The 11,549-nt window shown below is 37.0% G+C and overlaps 1 protein-coding gene across 1 annotated transcript in view; it reads left to right on the top strand.

Moving 5' to 3' along the window:
- Positions 1-11,549, top strand: part of CDH12 (cadherin 12) — a 494,468-nt gene that overhangs the window by 127,277 nt on the left and 355,642 nt on the right. The window lies entirely within an intron of this gene.

Below are 11,549 nucleotides of genomic sequence, written 5' to 3'. Positions count from 1 at the left end.
AGGAGAATGGCGTGAACCCGGGAGGCAGAGCTTGTGCAGTGAGCTGAGATCGCAGAGCCTAGATCGCGCCACTGCACAAGCTCTGCCTCCCGGGTTCACGCCATTCTCCTCCCTCAGCCTCCCGAGTAGCTGGGACTACAGGTGCCCGCCACCACGTCTGGCTAATTTTTTTTTTTTTTTTTTTTTTTTTTTTTTTAGTAGAGACAGGGTTTCACCGTGTTAGTCAGGATGGTCTCGATCTCTTGACCTCATGATCCACCCCTCAGCCTCTCAAAGTGCTGGGATTACAGGTTTGAGCCACCGTGCCTGGCCTTTTTCCTGTTTCTTAATGGGGTGGTTAAATTATTGATTTGAGTTTTTTTAAACATTATAGGCACTTACAGTTATAAATCTACCTATGTGCACTGCTTTATTATATACATTTGTATGTTCTATTCTAATTTTAATTAATCTCCAAATGTGTTTTTTAATTTCCCTGTACTTTATTCTTTAAATAGTTGGTTATTTTAGACTGCATTGTTTGACTTTTTTCATCTTTTAATTTCCCCAATTACAGAAATTCTCATATTTTCTTCTGTAGTTCTCAAATGTACCAAAATTTTTTTTCTATAGTTGATTTTTAATTTAATTGTATTGTAGTTGAAGAAGATACGTTGTAAAATTTTAATCTTGGTTATTTCTTCTCTCAGATCAAATCTAGGGTTGAGCTCCTCTAGTAAATTTTTTCATTTTTGTTATTGTATTTTTTATCTCTATAATTGCCACATGGCTTTTAAAAAGTAAATTCTCTTTTTAATAACATTTTCTATTTGATGAGATATTATCAACTCTCTTCCTTCCTTTAATTCTTTATGCATGCTTATATTTGGTTCTTTCAAGATGTTTATAATGTTACTTTGACCTCCTTGCTTTCCAAGTCCACTGTCTGGTTCAATGACTAGTTTCTCTGATTTTCTCCCCCGATGTGTGGATCCCATTTTTCTGTTTCTTTGCATGTCTTAAAATTGTGGGAAATTGACTTTATAAGTAATATATTCTAACAGTTCTAGTTACTCAACCACCAGTCCCCTTCCTGGGGGTTGTTGTTTGCTTGGTCATTTTTGTCTTTAGTGAATTGGATGAACTAATTTCGTGAAATCTATTACCCCCCCCCCCCAGTTTTCAGCTTCTGCCTGCTCAGAATTTTTCTGTTTTCTATCTTTAATCATGGCCACATATGATATTGTCTAATGTCAGTGTAAACAGCCTGCTGGTCAATGGCTATTCTTAAGACCCTTTAGCCAGTTCGATTTTTACTTTTTACCATTGTACTGCTGCATCTGAGTCAGAGTAGCATGTTGTTCAGTTAGTATTTGGTATGAAGCTGCATTTAAGTCCTTTGTGCAGGTGGGGCTCCTGCCACATCAAAAGTTTTGTGTTTACCTTGGAGGACACTTTCACATCTGCCTCATGCTATGCAGTGATTGGTAGTAAGAAAGTAAAGCTTAATATGTATAATTACCTTACCAATCCCCAGAGTTGATCGTGGTCCCATGAGAGCTCTTCTTGATTGTCCCTTTGCATGTATCACAGAGCCACCAACTTCCTCATAATTACAACCTGCCGGCTTTTTACTACTTTCAACATCAGACAAGGAGTTTACACTCTGTCCAAATAAAGTATGTCCCCTGAGACAAAGCTGTAGAGCCCTTTGTCCTTTTGGCCTCTGTTACCCCTGAGAGGAATGCCTATACCAATGCAACAAAACTGGGTGTTGGGACCCTCATACCCTCTAAGGATACCTTCCCTCTTTAAGGGGGCATTGGTGGTGGTGATAGGGATTGCAGGCCTTGGTCTTCTCATTTACCCCTACGAATGTGGAACTTCTGCTCTACAAGAGACCAAAGGAAAGGAGAGGAAGTCCCAGTATGCTTGACGTGGTGGATCTGAAATAGAGCTTTTATCCTCTGAGACACGCTGGGGAAAAGGAAGTCTTGGTTCTGTCCTCCACACCCACTAGAAATGGTGTTTCTACAACTCAGGACTGGCAAGAAGGATGAGAAACACAGCTGGCAATGAGTGTTATTTTGTTTGCTGAATACACTTAAGAACATTTCTAGAGACTTTAAATGATAATTATTAACTAATTTTCTCAGTGAACTTGCTGCTTTGCTGTGTAGAATGTCAGCATAACTCCTTACTCTGCCATTCCAGAAGCATTACATCCTACTTTTAAATTTCACTCTCAGAATGCACCTATCATCATTTTTTTTTTTATTCAGTCCTGATTAACTACATAAAATTGGGAATTCAGTAAGACCACACAGGGGTATGATAGAGTCTAAGTGCCTTCAGACAATTTTGATGGTATCACTACAACTGGAATTTTCTCTAAACTTACTCTGAGCTGATTTTCTGAGCAGCTCGCCATCAATCCCTAGTAGGGGGCTTCCTGGAAACCTTCAATCTATCCCTGCAGGAGCATTTTCCCTTATTTTGTTGATACAGAATTTGAACGCAATTTGAAAATTCAAAGTGTTCTCCATCATAGGTATCCTTCTTCTACACATTGTTAAATAATCAAAATGGAGATCTCCTTGATTTTTTAGCAAGATTTCTATACATCACAAAGCAATGTCTAAATAGGACTCAAATTCTTTTTTTCTCATTCTTTTTTTTTTCTTTTTTTGAGACAGTCTTACTCTGTCACCTAGGCTGGAGTGCAGTGGCGTGATCTCGGTGCACTGCAACCTCTGTTTTCTGGGTTCCCGCAATTCTCCTGACTCAACTTCCCAAGTAGCTGGAACTACAGGTGCGTGCCACCACACCCAGCAAATTTTTGTATTTTTTAGTAGAGACAGGGTTAGAACTCCTGGCCTCAAGTGATCTGCTTGCCTTGCCCCTCCAAAGTGTTGGGATTACAGGCTTGAGCCACCACGCCGGGACTTTTTTCCCCGATCTTGTCACATTACTGCTGGTAAATTCGTTCAGTGTCTGACAGAAAGTAGGTTGTACCTTATTTTAGCCATAACTGAGTCCCAGTTTCCCCTCTTCCGTACATCTTATATTAGGATAGTATACTTCTTGCAGGTGAATAACCAATACTGATACATTATTATTATCTAAAGTCCATATTTTCTTCAGTTTTCTTTAGTTATTACCTATGATTATTTTTTTATTCCAGGATCCCCTCCATTGCATTTAGTTGTCATGTCTGCTTAGACTCCTCTTGGCTTTGACAGTTTCTCAGATTTTTCTTATTTTCAGCGACTTTCACCATTTTAAGAAGTACTGGTGAGGCATGTTATAGGAAATCTCTCAATTGAGACTTGTCTTATGATTAGAATGGGGTTGCAGATTTTTGGGAGAAAGACCACAGAGGTAAATGATCAATTTCAGAATACACTATCAAGGGTTTTCAAACAATACAGTTAAAATCGCACCACAAAAATAAAGATGCGGTCGAATTTCTTTTCTCCTTAAAGAGAGAGATTCTGTCCCTTGCCATAAAGTACTGTCCCATGTTGAGTTTCTTTCTTTCTTTTTTTTTTTTTTTCCCCTTGGCTTGTAGGAGATACCAGTAGCAGCCATTTTCATTTCGGTTAAAATTCGGGCCGGGCGCGGTGTCTCACGCCTGTAATCCTAGCACTTTGGGAGGCCAAGGCGGGTGGATCACAAGGTCTGGAGTTCAAGGCCAGCCTGGTCAAGATATAAAAATGCAAAAATAAATAAATAAATAAATAAATAAATAAATAAATAAATAAATAAATAAATAAATAGCGGGGCTTGTTGGCGCACACCTGTAATCCCAGCTACTCAGGAGGCTGAGGCAAAGAATTGCTTAAACCTGGGAGGCGGAGGTTGCAGTGAGACGAGATCGCGCCACTGCACTCCAGCCTGGGTGACCAAGCGAGACTCTGTCTCAAAATAATAAATAAATAAATAAATAATATTCAAATAGCATATTTTGGCTTCCTAACATACTTGTGAAGTAGAGAGTAGAATCTGGACAAGCTAGAGAGGCAGGATTAATGAACCCCATAAATTAAGATCATTGAGTAATAATCGCCTACAGAACCTCTGTTTTACTCATAAGAATTAGCAGAGATTGGTTTACTATGTCTGCCTCTCAGCAGGCAGTTTATAAAACAAAAGAGTGAGTGTTAAGGGTTTGCTATACCAGAGACAGAGTCATACTTCCTTTCGGGATAGGTTTAACTGGAACCAAAAAAGCTGCATTAGGAATGTATGCTTATTCCCAAGGCTTTTCAAAACGTTTTCTTTAACAAAGCTTAAAATTTGCATAACAATGCCTGTTGAAACTTTCAAATAATTTTCCTGAGAGTCATATTCTTAAACTATCAGATTTGCTTGAAGGCTTTAAATATTTACTGATTATAATGCATTTCATACCATAGGAAGCAGAAAGCTTAATTTATGAAGTTAAGTCAAAGAAAATAATGTTTTCAAGGTAAAGAATAACATTAAAAAATATAAAGCATATTTTTGACATTTTAATAATTTTTGGATTACATAAGTTATGCTGCCATTGTTTCATACACACACACACACACACACACACACATATATATATATAACATGGAAAATAAAGCATCCCCTTATATTGTTTAATGGGGATCATTTTTTATTACTATGTCAAATTAAAGGGTCATTTATTCACAAGAGGAGGTGGGGGAAGTTGTATTATTTTCCTTTTAAATTTTAAGAAGTGCCCTTGAAAAATTATTCCATGGAATATTAATTTAAAATAGACCACAAGCATAGTCACCATTAAAGAGTTCTCCAGTATGCAGTTAGTATTATGCTACCCATAATAGAGAACCCCTTTTAATAATTAACAAATCTTTCAACTTAATAAGTTGTCCCTGACAAAGAGAACCCTTTCAATGTAATTTATATTGAACATATTTGACCTTTTTCAAGAGTTATTCTTAGAAGCAAACATACCCCATTTAAATAAATAACTAGGGAAACCACAGCCTTTGTATATCTTTTAGCTTTGGAGGCACACTTAAAGGAAGTGTTACTGTCAGTAAGTATTTCACAATTAAATATTTGCTGCTTTGATATATGACCATTTAAAAAAAAAAAAAAAATCCCTCCTGCTAAAAGGGATGTTGGGCTCCAGAGAGTCTTCATCAGAGTTAAGAAGTCTTTGAAAAACCACTATGGCTCTACAAAAGATGAGGAAGCATAGACAAATATAAATATTTTATCACTGTGCCTAAAATCAGGTACATAGAATAAAACGTACCTCTGGTGATGTCCTTTGTAGCAAATCTGTCTTCCTTAAGGTTCACATATTTCCATAGGGTGCTGACCCCACAGAATAAGCTTTCTATTCTTGCTTTTATAACAACACCATTGGTGCTGGGGCAAGTGTACCCACGTTGATGGCTTGATATAGTTTTTCCTTGTAATATAGCCTGTGTTTCATGCCTGGGGGAGTTGTTTCCCTTTCACTTAAGAACTGGAGTCCTTCAATCTCCTTGCATTATTTTTGTTGTGATATAGCACTTTAAAAGCTCCCTGGCTGACAACCGTGGCCAGAGTCTGGGATCTGCTGGGAGCAGCATCATGTACCGAAAATAATGTTGGTTCATCTGTTCACTAAAGGACTGCAGTGTTATGCAGACTTGAAATGGATTTTAGGATTATAAAACAATGACAGGAGTTAGGAAATGCACTCTCATACACGTTCTCATTGAGGGATGAGATTAAAATCTATTTACTTAGTCATATTTATATACAGCTCCACAAATAAAATAACATCGTTGATTGTGTCCCCACAGTTCAAACGCTACTCAACAGATAGTTACGTAGCATAAAGCTATGTTGTGCCTTCATTTAAAATGATACTTCAGATCTATCTTGTTCCAAAGTCAATATTTTTATTACTCTATTAAGTAATTTATTTATTTTTAATAATATCAATGCCAGAAACAATTCTCAAATTTAGAATTGTCGAGTAGGTCAAACAGGCTGTCATCTCATCTGTCAGACCCCAGGACTACATTCACAGTTCAAGTTCACTAGGAGGAGCTGCCTGGAACAGTTGGAAACCCTCATACCCTCTTTTCTGTTCAACAGCTACTTCTTATCACTCAACCTGGTGACCTGTTTAGTGCCTTGCTGGGCTGTTGGAACACTTTCTGAATTTTCAGTCACTATGCAATCCTGTGAGAACACTGACCCTGTCTATTATTTCCTGCCTCTGCCTAAAATTATGTCCTTCCCAGGTCCTTGTGGGTGGAAAGCTGGGAGTCTTGGATCTCTGGACTTCAAAGGAACTGTATTGACCTGATAGCTTAAATGTCCTAATTTTACAAAAGAGCTAAAAGAGTCTGAAAGTTTAAGCTGCCCAGTATTGAAATACCTGCTTAGGTTTTGAAAAATAACTTGAAACTCAAGTTTGTAGGTACATATTCCTTGTTTTACTAGGATTGGAAACCCCTGAGGTTTTGTGTATTTTTACATCTATTAACAGTGGGACAACACAGTAGAGGATCCAAGAGTGTGAGCTCTGTAGTCAGACTGCCCAGATTCAAGCCTACCTGCTATGTACTGACATGTAGATCATGGTCAAGTCATTTAGCATCTCTGTTCCTCCATTTCTTCATCAAATGGATGTAATAATACCACCTCCTTCATAGGGCTGTTATATAGGCACAGAACATACAACACTATGTAGAACGTTGTAAGTTTTCAATAAAGGTTAGCTATTACCATTCAACAAATTATTCATTCAGACTTAACGAAGATGTACTTGGTGCCTATCATTTGCCAGGTAATAGTGTGGACCCCAGGAACAGAATGGCTGATAAAATAGGCACCATTACTCCTCTCTGGCTTCTCTTTACCCCACCACTCCACCCAGAAAAGAGTAAGCAATCACATGAGTACACTTCTAATATAAATTACTTTAATTACTGTTATTAATATGAATTAAAACTAAGGAGTTTGGACTCAGGAAAGGAAGAGAATGGCAAGGGTTGAGAATGCAGAGGTCGATTATGCAGGCCTTGTTAAATTCATAAATATGTTACAGTTCTGGATTTTAATATGTTCAAGGAGAAAGTTTTATGTTTTTAATTACAAGTGCTTCTGCTAAGTATGATATGCAAGTTTTTTAAAAGCATTGCATTCTGCAAAATTCCTGTTAAAATAACAGGGCTCATAGAGAAGAAAAAGATACGTGCAGATCCCCAAAACTTGTGCAATCACCACTGGCAATCACCATCCCAGTGAAAATATCAGCAAAAATAAACTATTGCTAAATAAATACCTAGTAAATATAAAATCCTATTCTTACAAAAATCAGGTAATTTGATAACATGGATACAAGTAAGGTTCAGCCTACTCTGAGAGAGAGGCACCAAAATCTGGAAGAAGCACAGCACAGTATGATAGAATTTGTGTCCGACAAGAGCCAAAGTAAGAACAGAATGTGGGCCTGAGGGAAATGGGCATGATATTCTACATTGCACTCCTCTGTGGCTCCAGTTTACTTCAGCTTTATTAGCATAGTTTGCATTTAGCTGCTGTTGTTTCATGGTGCAAACTGTTTACGTGTTGGTGAATTGGCTTATGAAACAACACACAGTAGTCACCCCTTATCCTGCATCATTTTTCATGGTTTCAGTAACCAGTGATAAACTGCAGTCCAAAAATATTACATAGAAACCTACAGAAATAAACAATTTATAAGGTTTAAACTGTGCACCATTTAGAGTAGCATGATGAAGTTTTGCAGCATGTACTTCTGTTCCACCTGCAACGTGTATTGTCTTTTTGTGCAGTGGATTCACATGGTAGACACTCCCTGCCCATGAGTCACTTATCCTTCTTGGTTAGCAGATTGACTGTCACAGTATTGAGTGCTTATGTTCAGGAAAGCGTTAGGTTAGTTAATAATGGCCCCAAAGTACAAGAATAGTGATGCTGGCAACTTGGATATGCCCAAGAGGAACCATAAAGTGTGCCCTTTATGTGAAAAGGTGAAAGTTCTCTACTTAATAAGGAAAGAAAATAAATCATATGCTGAGGTTGCTATGGTAAGAATAAACCTCTCCATGAAATTGAGAAGAATGAAAAAGAAATCCCTTCTAGTTTTGCTGTCCCACCTCCCAAAACTCCAAAAGTTACAGCCCCATGATACGTGCTTAGTTAAAATGTAAAAAGTATAAAATTTGTGGGTGGAAGATATAAACAGAAACGTGTTCTAATTGACGGATAACAGCTTCGGTACTCTCCTTGGTTTCAAGCATCTCCTGGGCATTTTGGAATATATCCTTCACAAATAAGCAGGGACTGCTGCACTTTGCATGTTAAATGCACATTTCTCTCTACTTACCAATCACTTATTCACTAACTTCCCCACACTATAGACACATATTTTAGCACAACCGACAGATGGAAAGTGATGTGAGTGGATGAAAACTTCTAAAAGATTACTCTGATAGGGAGTCACAACTCAGATTTTAGACACCTTTGACTTCTAAGGGAAAAGGAGAATTTGGACCAGACTGGAGACAATGATGATGAAAGTAGTCATATGTCCAACCTCAAAAATCTCTAATATACAATGAAAAGACACTTGTCTTGAGAGATGACCTTAGATGTCAGTGTTTTCTAAAGTCTGAGTGTTAATACCTCATATCCCCAAAATAGTGAAAGAGAAGGTTTAATAGAACAGGAAGGCAGAAATACAACCTAATGGCATATTCTAGAATAGATTTGGGAAGTCAGAGTTTCTGTCACCCACTTTTCTCCTTATATTTATCTCCCAATCTGAACGGATATGCTTGGAATAGGATTGGTATGAGTATGGGATGAAACATGGAAGAAATAAAAAAATTCAAGAAATTAAAACACCTTAGAGGTTAATCCTAGCAATTTAAACTTAAAAACAAATGAGAAAACAAACATACATTACCCTGCTTACACATTATTGAAATAGATGCAAAATGTTCTCTTACTTTCTAATGTATTTTTACCACAAATATGATGCAGTTCATGTTAGATATCTTACTTTGAATGTTAAGAATAAATTGCTTAAATAGAAATCACACTTTGTGATTCAGACTGTATTTTCTAAATCAGTGCTGTCCAATGGAAAATAATTCAAAATGTAAATGTGAGTTGCATATCAAATTTTAATTTGCCCGTAAACATATTAAAAAATTGGAAAGAGGCCGGGCGAGGTGGCTCACACCTGTAATCCTGGCACTGTGGGAGGCTGAGGCAGGCAGATCCTGAGGTCAGGAGATAGAGATCATACTGGCCAACATGGTGAAACACCGTCTCTACTTTTAAAAATACAAAAAATTAGCCGGGTCTGGTGGCACACACCTATAGTCCCAGCTACTCGGGAGACTGAGGCAGAAGAATCTCTTGAACCCAGGAGGCGGAGATTACAGTGAACCAAGATTACAACACTGCACTCCAGCCTGGGAGACAGAACAAGACTCCATCTTTAAAAAAAAATAAAAATAAATAAATAAGCAAAATTAATTTTAATAATGTGTATTTATTTATCCTTATATATCCAAAATACCATCATGTCAAGTAATAAAAAAAGACATGATACCTTCTTATTTTTTGTACTGTCTTTGAAATTCAACATATAATTTAAAAGTAGAGCACATTATGATCCCAAACTGCCAAATTTTAACTAAAAAGGCACATATGACTAGTGGTTTCCATATTGGACAAGGCAGATCTAACTTAAGTTTTTATAAATATTATTTTGTCAAAATGAAAAGATCAAAAAAAAAAAGACAAAGTATGCTTTTGTCAATAACAGTTATAGTTACACTCTTATAAAGAAGAAAAAATTATATCTGCTTTTGTTTTTATTTTTATTTTTTAGGTTTGCCCTGTAAAATACTTTTCTGACATTCCCCATCTCACATCTTATCTCAAGTATGGTGAATTACTACTTCCACATTTAATATTTAAATTTCAATATTTACGAAGAACTCATTAAACATTTTTATTACATTACACATAAGTGAATACACATTGATCTGAATTGCAGCTGACTAGTTGACAAAAACGCCATGTTTTATAGACACTTAATTAAACACGCATTGATTTTGATTTTAGTTCTCTTTTTTTGGAAGCATTATATATATTTTCTGGCTTCCAACATTTTTGGCCCTTAGCAACCTTACAGGCTCAAAGCACTGTGACCCTAGTGCCAAATGCATAAAATCACCCTGGTGCTAGAGCCACATTTCATCATGCCTGCTTAGAAAATACAGGAATGCTTTTATCCCTTTAGACCCCAGTGCAATTATCACCTACCACAGGCTTTGGCTAACTTGGGTTTTACCCTCAGGATATTCTTGTTTGCTTTTTTTTTTTTTTTTTTTTTTTGCCTTCATCAGCATAATTTGCCCTCAGTTATTTATTTGACTGTTTATTTTCTGTTTGTGATTTTAGAGAGGCAAAGATTGTGTCTGTTTTCTTATCTACCACATAATTAAAGACAGTGTATTATAGACACTCAATGAATATTAGATAAGTGAATTTAAAAAAGTCTGTTATAAGAGAAAGCTCAGAAGTCATTTTACCTAAATGCAGAGTAAAAGTTGTACTTCTGGTAGGGATCCAGCTTTTCTCTGAGCTACACAACATCTATAAAGTAATACTCTCATTGTCAAGGTTTCTGGTATATCCAGGCTAGAGAAACATTTTTTAAGAAAATTTAAATTTATAAAGACTTATAACATCGTATCCATCATTTACATTTTAGTAAGATCATTCAATTTTACATTTAATCATTTATCTTGTTCTTTAGATCGTCTGTATCTTTCTATTCTCTAACTTCAGGGGCTTTTTGGTTTTTAAAAATTGTGTTTTCTTTATTCTCTACATTGTGGTTCTTAATTTTGGCATTTTTTTGATCCCCTAGAGGATATGTGGCAATGTCTGGAGATATTTTTTTCTTCTTACAAACCAGATATGGGAAGGGGTGCTACTGTCATCTATTAAATAGAAGAAAAAGGTGCTACTAGAAATCTTAAATTGCACAAAATAGCTTCCCAGCAGTAATGAATTATCAACCCTAAGATGTCAATAATGCTGAAGTTGCAAGATCCTACTGTAACCTAATAGCTCACTTTAAAATAGCGATCTGTATTTTTCTCCTTAAAATGTTTTGCCAATTTTTTGAAAATATCATTTCTGTTTATAACGCAACTTTTGCTTCCTTGTGACTAATATTTTCTCACGTCTGTAAAAAACTCAGACAATTGGCTGGGCGCGGTGGGTCAAGCCTGTAATCCCAGCACTTTGGGAGGCCGAGACGGGCGGATCACAAGGTCAGGAGATCGAGACCATCCTGGCTAACCCGGTTAAACCCCGTCTCTACTAAAAAAATACAAAAAACTAGCCGGGCGAGGTGGCGGGCGCCTGTAGTCCCAGCTACTCCAGAGGCTGAGGCAGGAGAATGGCGTAAACCCGGGAGGCGGAGCTTGCAGTGAGCTGAGATCCGGCCACTGCACTCCAGCCTAGGCGACAGAGTGAGACTCCGTCTCAAAAAA

Source organism: Piliocolobus tephrosceles, chromosome 4, assembly GCF_002776525.5.
Source record: "Piliocolobus tephrosceles isolate RC106 chromosome 4, ASM277652v3, whole genome shotgun sequence".
Taxonomy (NCBI): Eukaryota; Metazoa; Chordata; class Mammalia; order Primates; family Cercopithecidae; genus Piliocolobus; species Piliocolobus tephrosceles.
Note: the sequence above shows the minus strand (reverse complement) of the source record. Positions and strands in the feature narration are given on the sequence as shown.